This window comes from Pleurodeles waltl, chromosome 1_1, assembly GCF_031143425.1.
Source record: "Pleurodeles waltl isolate 20211129_DDA chromosome 1_1, aPleWal1.hap1.20221129, whole genome shotgun sequence".
Classification (NCBI taxonomy): domain Eukaryota; kingdom Metazoa; phylum Chordata; class Amphibia; order Caudata; family Salamandridae; genus Pleurodeles; species Pleurodeles waltl.
Genome location: NC_090436.1, coordinates 138562299 through 138578689, shown reverse-complemented (window position 1 = coordinate 138578689; position 16391 = coordinate 138562299). Strand labels below are relative to the sequence as shown.

The 16391-nt window shown below is 43.5% G+C and overlaps 1 protein-coding gene across 2 annotated transcripts in view; it reads left to right on the top strand.

The window, feature by feature from the left end:
- Nucleotides 1-394: 394 nt before the first annotated feature.
- Nucleotides 395-16391, top strand: part of SMAD2 (SMAD family member 2) — a 379037-nt gene continuing 363040 nt past the window's right edge. Inside the window, exon 1 of one of the 2 annotated variants that reach the window (XM_069219017.1) lies at nucleotides 395-565. The gene's annotated coding sequence lies outside the window, so the exon portion shown is untranslated. The remainder of the gene's footprint in view (nucleotides 566-16391) is intronic. The other variant, XM_069219067.1, reaches the window with a different exon arrangement.

Here is a 16391-nt window from a genome sequence, read left to right as displayed (position 1 = left end):
TAACAAGAACACGAATCAAATCAAGTGCATAACTGATAAAAAAAAAGGAGTCAAATAAAACCCAAATGCGTTTATGGTAACACGAACAAAGAATAGATGTAGAGACTTTCTCCAGGACATCCAATCCTTGTCCAAAGAACGTTTTGTGCTTCAGTCTTTGACGGTTAGCTGTAGAGCCTTCAAGACAGCCACAAAGCGCAACGAAACGTGTTAGCATCCCATGCTTTCTTGTTAATCTCTTAGTTGATAAGTAAACTGTTTTATTCACTGTACTTGAGGCCCCTCGTATCCAGCGTTGGGCTTGTTTTGGTAGGAATCGAGCACGTTTGGGCGGTTTTCCAAGGGTAATCGTGCTTGTCTTGGATTTCAGGCCTGGCAACACTACCCGCCTTCCGTCAGTGGGCGGGCTCCAGCGACGGGAATGCAGAGATGCTGAGTGACTGACTACTCTGTGTGGAAACCTGCGGCCCGGGGCCCAGCCTGCCCGCCCGCCCGAGTGAGCCAGCGCCCAGGCCTGAGGCCAGCCTGAAGACACCGGCGTCTCCCGTGAATGGGATTAGTGCTGGTGAGTATGCACTCATCGCAAGGCAGGCCAGGGCCGACTGCTGTCCGACTTAGCCACGCATCTGCCTTTGTGGCGCGATCCGTCGCCCGAGAGCCACCCGGCCTGGTTATGTATTGTACCTAGAAGCGCCCGGCTGTGTCCGCGAGCTCCGGGCCCTCTGCCGTTGGAATGTTGAGAACTCTTTTTAGCCCGACCGTTGGAGTTCGGTCATTGTCCATATAGCGCCGCTGCTTTTGGTCGTCAACTGGGGGCCCGTGTAATAAACATACTTACTTTATTGTCAGCTGTCTTTGCACTAGGGCTCTTTGATTGACATCGCCTTGCCTTACCTTACCCCCACCCTCCCCGAGGTTCCCGGCTCCTCTCCTTCCTATGGGCTAAGGCACCCGCTTCTCTTCGGCCTGTGCCGCCAGCTCGAGGTGCTCCAGTGTTCTGTGGGTGTAGGTGTGGGCCTCAGTGGTCGCCCTGCCTTTTCGTCTTCTACTAGGCTTCTACTTTTAGCTATCGACCACCTCAAAAGGGCTGTGACTAGCGCTCTCATCTCACTGGAGAGACAGCTAAGTGTCACCCCAGGCTGCACTTCACTTGTTTCTCGGAGAATAGAGTGACCAACTTCCATGCTTCTTGTAAATAACCCGTGCAAATGTACGTAAATAACGTGTGCAAATGTATAGCCATGGCTTTTAAAAAAAAAAATAGGAAACAGTATGCATTTCAGAGGTTTTGACATACTCCAACAAAGGGTAATGGGCTGGCAACTTGCACAACTACTGCAGGTGCAGGAGGTGTGGTACAACATGTACAGTAGTTCGGAAAGCCCAGAACTATATACATTCGTAGTTGGCACCAGTATAATTTTAAGGTTTTTGAGAGATGCCCATTTGTAGGTGTCAGTTGTTAAACACTGGGAGCCAAATAGTAAGGTACATGAGATTTACTCGCTTGTAATAAGTAGTGGTAGTAACAGCTCGATAGTATCTTGCTAGTGTGTAGTTAAGGCAAGAATGAGAGAGGGAACTCGTGTGTAATTCTCATAATTTGATCTAACGTATGTAATAATGGTGTAACTGAAAAGTTGTGTATTCTTGAGATCGTCAGCAGCGTAAAGTCTATCATCAGAATAGTCAGTTTATTGGAATGATCAAGCTGAGCGATACAAGCGCTGGTTTAGTAGAAGATCCCTTAGATTTGCTTGTACGTTTTACAATAACCAGTTAGTTATGTATGGGTTGATGGGCATTCCTGACCCTAGATGCATTCCCCTGAGAAAGTGTTTGATGGTGGGAATTTTGACATGAGACATATATGAGGCTCAGGCTTATGTTTTACTGGATAGTTCGTTTTTGCGTGGAGAGGGAGATTTGGGTGTATTGCCTTGTACATTAGATAAGTTGTTTTAAGTGAGATTCAAGTGTTAAACATTTCGGGGCGCTAAGAACTAGAGCAATTCCTCAGATTTTTTTGTCTGGGTGTTAAGCAGTTTGGCTTCTCAGTGGAGGATGGCTTTGAGAGATTTAGTTCATATTTTGAGAACTTAACAATCATTTAGCTTGTAAAGCGCAGCTTATCTCCCAGGGAGGTATCCTGGCGTTGTAGCTGCGAATCGTAGCTAATCCTCCATGAGCCATGTCTTGAGCTTCCTCCTGAACTCGAGGAGGGTGTGTGTGGTGCGCAGGGTCATTCCAGATCTTGGCTGTGAGGTAGGAGAAAGAGCGCCCTTTGCTGTGGCTGCATCAAATTCTCAGGACTTAGGCAAGGATTGTTGAACAGAGTTCCCTGGTGGACCTGGCTTGGGTGAGAGTCTTTCTGGTTTCGATGGGGATACATCTGAATATCTTCCGCAGCATGCAGAGGTTGTGGAAGCTGGCGGAGACCGCCACGTTTTAACTGTTGTTTGTAGGGGAGTTTGCTGTCTATGATGATGTCAAGGTTGCGGGCATGGTCAGTGGGGATCGGGGCTGTCTGAGTGTAGAGGGCCAACAGGAGTCCTCCCAAAGGGAGGAGTTGCCTCCGGAGACGATCACCTCTGTTTTGTCTGTGTTAAGTTTCAAACAGTTGGACTTCATCCATTCGGTGATGTGTGCCATGGCGTTGGTGAAATTGTTTCTGGGGGTGGTGTGGTCTTTGGAGAGGGAGAGTATGCGTTTGGTGTCATCGGCATATGAGATGTTGAGTCCGTGGGAACAGATGATCTCGGCCAGCAGCATCACATAGGTGTTTTGGGGGCGCCGCATATGGTGCTCTTTGGTTCTGAAGTGGAAGGTGGGAGGCTGGCTCTCTGGGTGAGGAAGGAGTGGATCCAATTGAGGGCGTTGCTTTGGATCCTGATCTGGTGGAGTCTGGCAGTGAGGGTGTAGTGGGAGATGGGGTTGAACGTGGCAGAGAGGTTTAGGAGCCTCAAGGTGCCTTCTCTCCATAGTCGAGGAGGGACCTGATGTACGTTGCGGCGATAATGGCTGTCTCGATGCTGTAGTTGGAGTGGAAGCCGCATTGGGAGGAGTCCATTAGATTGTGTCTTTCCAGGTGTTTGGAGAGCTGTTTGTTGATGGCTTTTTCCAGGATCTTGGCTGGGAAGGGGAGCAGTGAGATGGGGTTGTAATTATTTAGTTTGCTGGGGTAAGCGGACAGTTTGTTCAGGAGCGGCTTGCCCTCTGCTTGCTTCAATGCTTCGGGGATGGTGATGGTCCTGATGGAGGAGCAGGCCTCGCAAAATTGACTCGCCCACTCGGCCATCGTGAGTTATATTTTATTCTGTCAAGCTAATTATAGGAGCTGCTTTACCCTTGATGTTCTGTTAAGTCAGAAAGTGATGGAGCAATGACGACACCTTTTAAAATTTGTTCCTGTCACATTTGCTTTGTTCAGAGACAGGTCAAAAGCCAGTTTGTCTTACAATTCATTTTCCTTCTGACTGCAGAGTTACAAGATTTTTACAGGTTCTTCCTAACCCAAAACATCTACATAGCTGAGTCAACTGTACAAACATTTAAAAATATATTTCGTAGTAGTGAAAACCCATTGTTTGTACTTCTCTGGTTTTAATAAGATGAAAACGAATCGGAACATTTTACTTGATGTGGAAAGAATAAATGTTTTCTGAGCCCCGATTTCGCAGATTGTTGATACATTATATAATTTTATCAGTAAAGCTGCAAGTTAGTAGGAAGGTTTTTGGACATTTCTTGGAAATTTTCTGTCTGTAAATGAGTGTGTAACCACATCATGCTTTTGTAATATTTATTAAAAGTGAGTCTTTAAACATAAACCTAGAAACACTTTTCCCTTGTAGCAATAATATTAGTAAACTGAGGCAAGTCATGAATCGTGTGTCCCCTAAATGTGGGCTAGATTATTTTTATACATGGAGCAAATCTTTAGGCTGTTCAATCAAACAAGTGCTTTTTTTTGCACTGAAGAAATGTTGAGCTCCCATATTTGAAGGTAAACTTATATGTGAGAATGAAGAAAAAGGCGACTCTGAACTAAAATATTTGCCTAGGATCACACAATTTGAGACCCGTTTACAGGTCAAGTACATTACAGTTCTGGTTGAGTAGATTATTCAGGTTACTCGATCTGTAGGTCTAGTTACATTTTTATGATTTTTTGATGCGTGAGGTGTTGAGGATGGGTGTGAGGATGCTGCTGAGTTCCTTTTCACCAGTGCCTATTGCGCATCCATGAAGTAATGTTTGAGTATGAAGTTTCGGCTGTTAATGTGGTCATGCAGCAGCTTCACTTGCAATGTAGCATACTTACTGAGGGAGTTATGCAACATGAATCTGGGGTATTTGACTGATTTTACAATCTTTGGGATCATATTTTGAGTCTGTAGTTTTGAGATGTGCTCGGAGGTGGGGGGACTTCACAACTGGTATGCAGGAATGGAATTTAGACTTCTGAGAGTTAGTTCGATAAGTGAAGTCCTGGAGCCTAAGTTGTAGAAGGAGGGTCACTGGAATTGTGCAGCAGTGGAGGGCCAAATTATGAGGCAGGTTTCACTAATTATGTATCAACAAATGGCTAATTATGCAGCATATTCATGGCAGTCAAGCAGTACACCAGATTGTGGCATAAAGATGGGTTTAGCCCATCTAACTGTGGATGTGCTCAGGGAGGGGGGAGACTGTAATGTACTTTATGCTGCTGCACAGTTTTTCAGCTGGTATTAGAAAAGAATATCTCTGCCCGTTCTTTTTAACACAGTTGATAAGAAGCTGCAAAGATGCTTTGTCCTTGTGCATGTGCACAGACTTGGAGCAAGTTGTCACACCAGAAGCCACATATATGCTGCATGGAGAATACCTAGGCAACATCAGTCGAGCTATAGTGGAGTTTTAAGGTGATTGTTGGCTAGACAGTGGTAAACAATTGGTTCGCTGGGATTATAAAATAGTTCAATTTTGCCAGGCAAATGAGGGTCGTGGGGTTGCTACATCCAACACTGCCTAAACAGTCCTTATGCATCTACATGGTCATATGCCTAGCTGCTAAGTATGATCCAACAGATTGGTGTAACATTGTTTGTGAAAATTGATTGTCATAGATGGTTGTTCAAAACTGATGCACTCGTGTTCTTTTTTTCCTCAAACTTTCTATTGATTAAACAAATACAAAGAGGGACTTTGAGATGCGACAGTCCATGATTTCGTCAGTCAACATTATGCTATTGTAGAACTCAGCAAATCATAATTGCATACGTAAAGTGACCCATCATATTATCCTAAGCGTCTGCAGTGCATCATCATTTACGTATTAAGCAGAATTAGTACTGTACTCTACATCCCTTCCCTCCCCGGCAATCAGTGAAGGAAGAAACCCTTCCGAGAAATGTCAAGGGTGAGCGTACACGAGTCGGTCCTATTGGATGGTGTTGAGGTTGTGTTTGGATTAATACCTTATAGTAGTCAGTCTGTATTGTGGCAGCGCGGTGGGTATAAGTCTCTTATATCTTGAACAGATGGTGAGCTCTTGTGCGTGTAGGGCAGGAAAATAGGGGAAGGCCAACAGATAGATATCTTACCAACGGACCCCTGATGAATTCAGAATCTTTGCATGTTTGTAATTTTATCTGTCCAGTGCTCCATAGTGATGCCTTGCCAAAGGCACACATGCCACTGTGATATTGAGGGGGCAGGCATTCCCTTCCAGGCTGCAGCCAGGGCCATCTTGGCCGTTCCCAAGCACAGCTGCGTAATTAATCTATCCTCTGCCGTCTGGTGTTTGCAAGTAGGGTCCCGCAAGCCCAGTAATGTAAATTCTAGCGAGTGTGGGAGGGGGTATCCCAAAATGTCTTTCATCTGAGCAAGTATTCCTGCCCAGTATGGCTGAATTGTGGGGCAGTCTCACCATATATAGCGAAAGTCCCCCAGCAGGCTGCAGCCCCTCCAACATCTATCAGATGAGTTCGGGAAAATCTTATGTAATTTAGCTGGGTGGAGGTACAGTCATAGAGGACCTTGTAGTGAGCTTCCCGAATGCCCATTGATTTATTACATTTCCTAAGATCTCTTGCTAGGGTCCGCCATTGCTCTGTTGATATCTCCCTCCCAGGATCTGGTCCTAGAGCTTCCTGTGTCTTAGTGCAGGGGGTGTGCCTGAGGAGGTCAAGAGCGAATATAAAAAGGAAATAGTCCCCTTGGTTTCTGTAAGTTTCTGTACAAACATTTTGAGCGGGTATAGTTCCCTTGTGGCCGCTTGTTTGATTGTGGGGTCAGATACCCAGTGCATAAGTTAGTTGTAGTGATATAGTTCGGTTGCTGATAGGTTAAAATTGCGCCAACAGTTCTCAAACGTAAGAGGGTCATTGCCGTGGAATAAGTTGGAAATTGTGTGACATACTTCTCTCCAGACCTCAAAGGGTCCCGGGGTGAGGGTTGGGGCAAACTCCTTATTAAAGTGTATCGGAGTCTGTGGGGAGGGAAAGGATGTCAAAGCATGTTTAACAGCCACTTCGTCCCACTCTTTCAATGTTGTTCTAGTCGGGGTACTCCGGTATGCATTGGGGGGGGGGGGGTTGTTGCGAGTCACTCTAGGCTTCCAGAGTAAGTCCCAAATCGTCCCCCACTGCTCTGTCCATATGGAGCCAGTGTTTCTGATTCTTGTAGTGACCTTTCAGTGATCACTCTGAGTTGTGTTGCTTTATAGTAGAGCGGGAAGTTGGGTAGTGATAATCCTCCTTCCGAAGTGGGTAGAGTCAGTAGTTTATTTGAGAGCCTGGCCCTTTTTTTTTCTGCCAGAGAAATTCTATAATTGTTGTTTGGAGCATTGTGAAAAACTGCCTATCGATTTCCACTGGGATCCCTTGAAAGAGGTACAAGAGGCGTGGTGAGACCATCATTTTAATATAGCCTTAGAACCCGCCGTAGCGGGCTCTACCGGCTATTAAAGGCCCGCTCCCCGCGTTAAATGCCTGAGCCGAAGGCGAGGGCATTTAACAAGGGAGAGGGACTTTAATAGCCGGTAGAGCCCTCTACGGCGGGTTCTAAGGCTATTAGAACATTCTGATGAATGTTGCTGTGAACAAAGCGAACATTGGAATGTTGGCGCTGCGGGCTTTTACCGGCCTGTAAAAGCCCGCAGCACTCCATTGTTTTCAATGGAGCCCCCAGCATTCCAATGTTCTAATGGCATTTAAACATCCCAGCCATGAGATATAGAGGGGGGTCCAGGCTTTCAAACCTTGTTTTAGGCGGGGCAAAAGTGGGGAGGAGTTGGCTGTAAAGAGATCTTCTACTTTCGGTGTAAGGTTGATCCCTAGATAAGTAATCTCCTTTTTAGCTATGCGAAAGGGCGTATTATTGTTCAGGTTTCCCATTTCTCTAGGTGGGATCGTCAATTTGAGTAGAAAGGACTTATTGAGATTTACTTTAAATCCTGCCACCTGTTCAAATTCTTTTAGCTCAGCCTGAACTGCTTGCAGTGATGTATAGTTGGAGCTTAAGGTAAGCAGCACATAATCTGCAAACAGTGAGATTTTATGGGTTAGTGTCCCAAAAAGTATGCCCTGTATATCTGGTGACTCTCTGATCCTAGCTGCAAGGGGTTCAATACTGAGTGCGAACAGAAGTGAAAATAATGGGCACTCATGTCTCGTACCGCGCTCCAGCGTAAAGAACTCAGAGGTTTGACCATTTATCAGGAATCTCGAGCGGGGGTCAGCATATATAGGCTGTATTTGAGTCCTAATTCTTTCCCCAAACCCCAGTTGTCTCAGTGTCTGGAATAGGAAAGACCAATCCACCCGATCAAAAGCTTTTTCAGCATCCTGAGCCAGGAGGATTGCTGGTATCTTTTTCTTTCTCACTTTTTTCTATTGGGTGTATCACCCTCCAAAGATTATCATGGGTCTGGCGGCCTTTTATGAATCCTGACTGATCTGGGTGGATCAGATCTAGCATAAGGTCCTCGAGTCTAGTAGCCAGTATTTTTATGTATATTTTAACGTCTAGGTTGAGTAGGGCAATTGGTCTGTAAGCAGAGCAGGTCGTCAGGTCCTTACCCGCTTTGGGTATCGCTGTTATTAAGGTGACTGCTCTTGTGTCTGTGAAGGAGTTAAAGAGTTGTCAGTTGGGGGACTAGGTCGGTTCCAAAAAATTTATAAAAATGAGCCATTAGGCCATCTGGGCTGGAGGATTTATTAAGCTTGAGAGAGTCTATGGCCTTGTGAACTTAGTCTGGCTTATTGGGTTCCTCAAGTTCTTCCTGTTTTATAAGTTCTGCCTCTAGTGTTAGTAGCTCCTTGGTTTTCTACCTAGTTAGGGTAGTCATTAGTGAGATTAATTTCCCTCTTATCACTGCCTTAAAGGCATCCCAGGTATTGGACAAAGAGGAGTCTTGCGGGTCGTTCTGTTGGAAATATTCCCTGACAGCTAGTGTAAGTTTGTTTCGGAGAACGTTGTCTCTTGCCAGTGGAGTCGAAAAGAACCATCTGCGGAAAGCAGATCTCTGTCCCGGCTAAACTAGTGTGACCTCTGCCATTGCATGGTTTGATATCGTGATGGCGTGAATAGTGGCTGAATGGATGTCCTGTTGTAGTGTTTGGTTCACAAATTCATGGTCTATTCGGGGATAGGTCCTATGGGAATGTGAGAAGTATGTGTAGTCTTTGGTGGTGGGGTGGGCTGTACGCCAAGCGTCTATAAGCCCTAACTGCGTGAATTCTTGCTGCAGGGAGCGCGCAAATGTTCCTGTTTGCGACCTCTGTGGATGGGTACTATCCAGCTTGGGTTCCCAAACCAGGTTAAAGTCTCCAAATATTATCTCTCCTTCAGCGAGCCCCACTAGCTTATTAAGAAATGCAGTTATAAATTCTGACTGTTGTATATTTGGAGCATACACCCCAGCGTCGACCCCGTACCGTTCCTTTCATCATCAACATCCGTCCCTCTTTGTCTGTCTTAACCTTAAAGGGAACAGTGAAACAGCAAGGCTACCCCATTATGCTTGGTTGTGGCTGATGATCTATAAATGAAGGGGTAAGTCTTATGCTTTAACCTATGCTCTTCTGATCTTTTCATGTGAATTTCCAGTAAAGCCACAATGTCCAACGTACGATTGAGTAGATATTTCCAGAATTTAGTGCGCTCTTGGGGGAGTTGAGGCCTTTAAGATTCCAGGTACCTATTGTAACTGCCATAGATAGGGGAAGAATCGGCTTTCTAAAGTGTAATGGTCCTGCAGGTGATAAAGTTGGACAGCGATTCGCTCCCCTCCACTGCCTCTGACCCTGCTTCCTCCGTCCCGTAACCCTTTCCGCCCCTTCCCAGCCCACCCCTCCTCGGTACCATAATAAAACATTTAAAACTTAAAAACTGGAACATACTGAGGAGCCAAGGTTCCTCATTAACAGATGAAGTAAACCTTTGCGGTATAGTTCCTGGGGGCTTCGGTCCAGTTCAGCATTTACTGCTGAAGATAAAATAGATGCTTAACAAGACACATGTTCTAGTTAGTGGGGATCTTCCAGGTGCAGCGGCGGTCTAGAATATCGATCAAATGGGGTCAATACCCCCTTCACCCCCCCGTGGAGCCTCCATCCATCACTCTGAGAAGGTAGCTTTGGGGCTAGTTCCAACCCTTAATGTTTCATTTCCTAATAGGTTGGGGTTGATGGTCCTCTTCGGACCAGTCGCTTGCTCAGTGTCTCACTCTTGCTGACGCCTGTTGTTCACTTGCCCGTTTGTCGTCCTTTATGTTGCCTTTTATGAATCCTGACTGATCTGGGTGGATCAGTTCCAGCATAAGGTCCTCGAGTCTAGTAGCCAGTATTTTTGTGTATATATACACCTCGATATATGCCTTCAGGGTGTCTAGAGATTTATTCAGGTCCGTGAAGTTCTGTTTTAAAATCTTTGAGGGAGGTGAGAAGGTCCTCCTTGGTCAATGCCATTGGGTGCTCGGTCTCTCAGTTCCGCTCTGGTGGCTGGGCAAAGTAGCCAGTGACTTTATTGGACTGGCTTTTCTTTGAAGGCATATCAATATCGACTCACTGTCTCTCTATTGTCCACTACTTGCACTAGTGTTCTTGAATGGTATGCAGCGATCTAAATTAGGACGAGATTTTACCCCTGTTATTATCTGCAGAGGATCGCCTAAGGCCCATAAAAGAGTACTTCTGGCCATAAGTGGCAGGGCCATGCAAAGCACTTTGAAGCGGAATGACTTTTTAACTGTCTTTCTGCTATCTTATTCAGGACCGATTCGGGTTAGTGCAATAAAGTATGCAAATGTTCCATGAAACTAGTATTGGAGGCTTGCTGGGATGTTCCATTAAATTGGCTCTGATGTTGTTTATCCTTCTGAATAAACCAAAGCAATCAAGCACTTGCACTTTCCCTTGGCAGTAGGTTTTTCTTTTTAATTTTGTATGTTCCATGAATTTTATTCAGTATTTAAATGGGGGTATTTGTAAGTTTTTATGCTCTGTATTAGTACTTCAATGTGACATGGCGTTTTATACTGTGTGGCCTAGATATGCTAGGCTGACACAATAAATAAACTTGACTCACAATCTTCATATTACTTTATTATTTTGTCACTTCTACACATGCCAATGCTGTTTGGGCAAAAGTTTCACCTCATTTGTACCAGCGGAACTCCCAAATCAGCAATAAGCAAAAGAAAGATGACAACTCAATCTTTGTGAAGGGTGTTCCACTTCATGGAAATAAGTATGGCTTTCCCAACAAGAAGCTGCTGCCCGGTTTGATCTGTTTCAGTTAAAAACAGGTGTTAAAATATCTGTGTTGTGCAACAGATGATTATGTATCAAATCCATAATTATGTGGAAAGCGGTGCAGCCACAAAATCACACTTCCAGTAGCCCTGCAGGCCTTAGGATAGAGTGCCAATACAAACTGTGTTCTCAGACTTGAGGTACACACCATGTGACAACTGTCTGCCTAATCCAAATCCCGCCAGCTAGCACTGCCTCATCTCTGCCGAAAAGCAGGGATGATTTGTGGCAACCGGGTGCATGACATTGTGACTTCTAAGAGAAATCGTGGTGGATCAGATCTCATTCTTTTCTCTCAGTTACGTTAGTCTCACACATGCAAAGACAAACATAGACAGGAAATGGTTCAGTAAGATTTATTGAATCAGCTGCGTCTTAGATAAAATAACATGAAATACAATAATTAAAATGATGAAATATACTAGATTCAAAATAGTGACAAGAAAAGTGAAACACAGGAATATTCCCACCATACTGTCACTATGTACGGTATATATATAATTCCTACCTAAACCATGTTAGAGCACAGCAGGATAAGCCCTAATCTGCCCTTCAGGATTCCCTCCTAGTATTGGAGAGGTCTGTTATCTATAGAGATACCATCTCCATGTGGGCCTGGGAACCTGTGGTCTCAGCGAGCAGCTGTAACAAAGTCAGACAGCATGCAGTAGTGGTCATGTGGCTTGAGCCTCCCTCTAACGTAAATGGGACAGGAAAATGTTTTTATAATAAAACAACTGATGTTCTGAGAAAGCGTTCTCATGTAAAAATACATGTGTGTCTGTGAATGTTAGAGACTCTGTGTACTACCTGTGCTGAAAATTCCACCTTGCTGCATGCAGCGTTGAAGAAATCAGAGTGAGAGAATGTTGTGCTTAATAATGTAATGCTTTCCTAGGCGAAAGGACAACAAGATAAAAGAAAATAAAACACCACCACAAATGTGGCCAATTCTAAAATAATAAAATGAAATGTTACTAGGCTAAAGGGCACAGGCAGCAGGCCTAGTTGCTAAAATAACTTGCCCACAGTCATCTCTAAAATGGCTCTATAACAGCGTATTGTAATGTATTGTGTTCTATGAAACAGGTATGTTTTAAAACAATGAAAATACCGAGCCCTCAATGCTCAGCTTATTGCATTATGTTTGGAGGTGAATGTTGTTTGCCAGTGGTGTTTTAAGGTGTGGGTAGGTCAAGGAGCATACCATTCTTGCCTACCTGAAAGTTCTATGAGGAGTCATCTATAATTACGGAGGTTTCTTTGTTTCCAACGTTTTAAAAAAAAAAAAAACAAACTACTACTGCAGTCCCTGTAACTAGCTTTCTTGTGTATTTTTCTGCAGTTGAGTGGTTAAGCTTTTCTCTTTTACATAAGCCCGAAGGGTAACCCTGTAATGGGTCTATAGTGGTCAAGGTTGCAAGGATCGACACTTTAAAAAGAGGGTGAATGCTGTCCACTTATATAACATCTGGGCAGCTGCTGTGCACAATACTGGAATTTGATTTTTAGCTTTATAGATAGGAGGACATTAGTATATTGTTTGGCATGGTAGGTTATATCAGTCTATATCCAACTGCCCTTTTGGGATGTCTCCATGATCACAATACTGTAATATTCTTTTAGGGTAGTCTATCACTCGTTAAGTAACGCAGATATCAGAAACCTATGCCTCTGCGCAGAGAAGATAACACATTATGCCCCCTCATTCATAGCCTCACACACTTAAATATCGTAAAAAGACTGACAAGACCTGTAGTATGCTGTTTGGCCTAACAATTTAAGGCTGATTCTGCATGGCTGTATATCTTTCTCTAACTGCGTCAATATAATGGGTAATCCACACTTAAGTGCTGGACTGCTATTTTAATAGTCGTGTATAAAGTATGTAAGGACGCCATAGAAGGAAACACCTATATTTGAGAGTTGATAATAGAGTCTCAGTAGTTCTGGTCGAGCCTCACTTTTCAATTTAAAAAGCTTTGGTTTACCAATACCTTTTGCACCTTTGGACAAACCTTCATGAAATTTGCACGCAGCATAGCAAGAAACGTTTTGGCACATCAGGCTTTGTTTATGTGTCTGGGTTGAAGTGGAGTGAACAAAGGCCTAGGGTAAAAAATATATTCATATACAATGTAGGATTAAAAAAATTCCCTCTAAAGATACTGAAGAGTGTGTTGCATGGAGGCTTGCTATTTAACTGCTGGAACGGTATTTGGCATCTTAGTAGTGCGTAATATGGAGGAGGTGCTGCCCTTTAATTCTGAAAAGGCTGTTTGTACGCCAGTAGGATGATCTGCGCACCAATTCGTGTAAAGCTAAAGCTGACACACCAGCTTAGAATTTATTTTATTTTATGCACAGCCGCACCTGTTGGGATAACTCCGTAGCTTCTCCCATCGAAACATTGTCCTTAATCTCAGCAATCCTAGTTTGTCACATGCCATCAAAGAAGTAACAGGTTTTGAAACAAGCAACTCACTACGCCTGCCCTGCTAACCCTTCAGTGGCTACCCATTGGGACTCTGTCCCAATGCAAAATCATTTGCATTTCGTACAGAGCGTTGCACTCCTTCTCTCCCTACTATCGAAACGAAAACTGAAATTATCCAGAGCAAATAGGGGTTCTAGAAATGTCCAATCCCTGCTCCTGGAATCCCCCACCCTCAGGCGAGAATGATACATGAACCAGTCTCTCTGGTAACGCCACCAGAATCTGGAACTCTCTGCCTCCCTCACTGTGTCTAACCACCTGCCTACTAACCTTCAAAAAGGACCTCAAGCTTCTTCTACTTGACAGACATCTTCGTTAAATCACCCTCAACCAGACTTTACTTTCTCCACGCGCCTTGATGTGCCTGATGTAAACATCCGAGTTCTATGCTGTAACCCTATATCCTGTGTATTGTGAAGTGCTCTGATGGCTTCGGGCCATGTCTGTGCTATATAAAGTTGCAAAAATAAATAACATAAATTCATCAAACATCAACTCATAGAAGGATGTGCTGCAGTCGTCCGCCTCAAGCCAGCGAGCTTTCTGGCTTATTTGATATCTCGCGATATGCAGTCATACCTCTGGATGTTAACACATCTAAGAAAGAGGAGTTTTTTTGCTATGGGGAGACATTATGCTCTCCCATTAGGAATGTTCTTAAAGAAAATGTACCTGCCATTCTCAGCAAGCTGTCCCCGCAGTCTTAAGTTTTTGCACCACTTAATCCTGAAATATCCTTTGTATGACGTAATGACATGAAAAACGTGCCTTTATGTCCTACGCAAAGAACAACTATAGACTGTGTGTACTCACAAACATTTTCCCGGGGACCACAAAGTACTGTCTCTGGCATACCGAGGGCCGCAACTATGCCAGCAGGGTGAGGGTCAGGGGTGATGAAAGTTTGGTTTAGGGGAAGGGGTCCTCAAACTGGGGGGGTCCCAAGCTTTGGCCAAAAAAAGCATTGCGCAGATAATAGTGCTTTGTTTAAACAGAAAATAATTTATTGCATTTTTTTAAAAAGTAACAGAACTTACCTGCAGTGTTTAAATAAGCCAAGCCATATTTAAACGTTGGCAACTTATTACAAAAATTGTGTGAAATTCTGAGGGGTGGCCCGATGGTCCCCCCCCCCCCCCCCCCCCCCCCCAAAACCACCACTTGGGGGGAGGGGTGTGGCATTAAAAAATTTGATAACTCCTGACATATAAGAACTCCTTGAAATACACAAGTTTAGGATGTGTGCTGTACAAAACCGTTTTGTTTTATTTATTTAATTTAATAAACTATAATGCTGTTCCAATTGTGTAACAACCAAGGCTACACACAAGGTGCATCTGACAAATGGCTTGCCTCTTGGTTCACTAAAGGCATTATTTTCAGAATGGGTGCAGCATGAATGTTTTAACATCATGTTTGAAATCTAGCATTGCTAATAAATGCCTCTCAATGAGATATAACCTGATCTACTAAGGTAAAATGCTCAGGCATGTTAATAAAATACACTTTTTTGAAGTTTTGTAGAGTTTATCGTGCTTTCAAATATTTAGTGCAAGAAGTCTTTGAAATTAAAGGTGTTCCTAAAGATAAGTTGGCTAGGACACCTTTTTTGCTTCTTTACCTTTTAGTTAACATGGAAATAAATGATGTCCGTTTCATAGCTTTCTAAATGTTCCTGTCTGTCAAGTGAACAACAGCCCAGTGGTGTACGTTTCACGAGGGGGCCACAATTTAGGTCACAAGGGCAGCATGCAGCCCTGGCCATTTTTTGAGTATCCCTGCTGTAGACTGTTGAACAGGGTCTGTTTTTCCTGTATTGTGGCATCTCCGATACCGTGACCAGGCAAATGGGCAGGTATCTGGCAAAAATCTGGACTATCGGAGAAAACGCATTCAGCAGCATGATTAAGAATTGAGCAGCCAAAGTACTCTCCAATAAGACCTGATTAGAATGATGACACAAAAACACTTATAGAGTAACCCACATCGCACAAACCTTGCATGCTTTTGGTTGTCTATTCTTTCATAGTTTTTGGTTACTCTGCCTCAACCTTTATATTATTTCATTTATTATTTTTTAATTTGCCTGTGTGAAAGGTACAGTTGTCAAAGTCACTTAAATATATCGGATTTTACTTCAAACAGCTTAAGTAGAAAACGGGAAGAATGTTTTCAGGCTCATGACATAACCCAGACAACGAAGTGCTGACTTCCGTCCCTAGACAAGATAGCACTTTATATTTGAAATTGAACATTGGGAACAGCTAATTTAATTTGTGAAAATACTGTCAAGCTTTTTCCCGGTCAGAAGTTAGCCGTGGAAGAAAAAAAAATCTTAGTTTGCTTTTAAAAGGCCATGGTGAAAATCCCTAGCTCCGGTAGAAATTGTACAACCTATAAAATGTGTGTTTTCCAGTCCCTGCTGTTCCACGTGTGTTGTTCCACTGGGATGCATGTCGGGAATGTAAACAAGTGGTAATCTCTTTTGGTAACCCGTTTAGGAATTTCACTGTTTTCTGTGACTATGTAGTATTCAGTTTCAGTGCTACCACCAGCAGTTTGGCTACTCTGTGCATTTGTTCAGCTAACAAGGGATCATTCCGTGGCTTTGTCTCTGATGGAATTGTTTTGTAGGGAAGATTAGTGGGGCGCTGTTAATGGTGGCGTGGTACTTTTTAAATTCAACTATTTTCAGTCTCTTGGAAATCCTTATTATTATAGTCATCCCACTGACTCATAAACATGAGGTTTGTCAGTCTACAATTCTTATAGGAAGTCTCAGCTTTGACATAAAATATGATTAGGTGAACTGGTTGTGATACTTGGAGCAAGAAATTTGGCTTCCATTCTAATAGACTATTGTATTGTACATTATAAATAGATTCTATTGGCTGCTTCATTTGGTATATTCTGTTAAAATTACTGCTATTTGGTTGATGGTGACTGTATTTCTCTTTGGTATAGTGGAAAAATTAAAACTAACCTAGCACACGTCAATTGCCCTTCACTGTATACAGATAGGACACCCTTTTATGACAGCCTGGGCTGAACTGGAGATTATATCCTGCCAGGCATTGGCAGTCCATAGATTT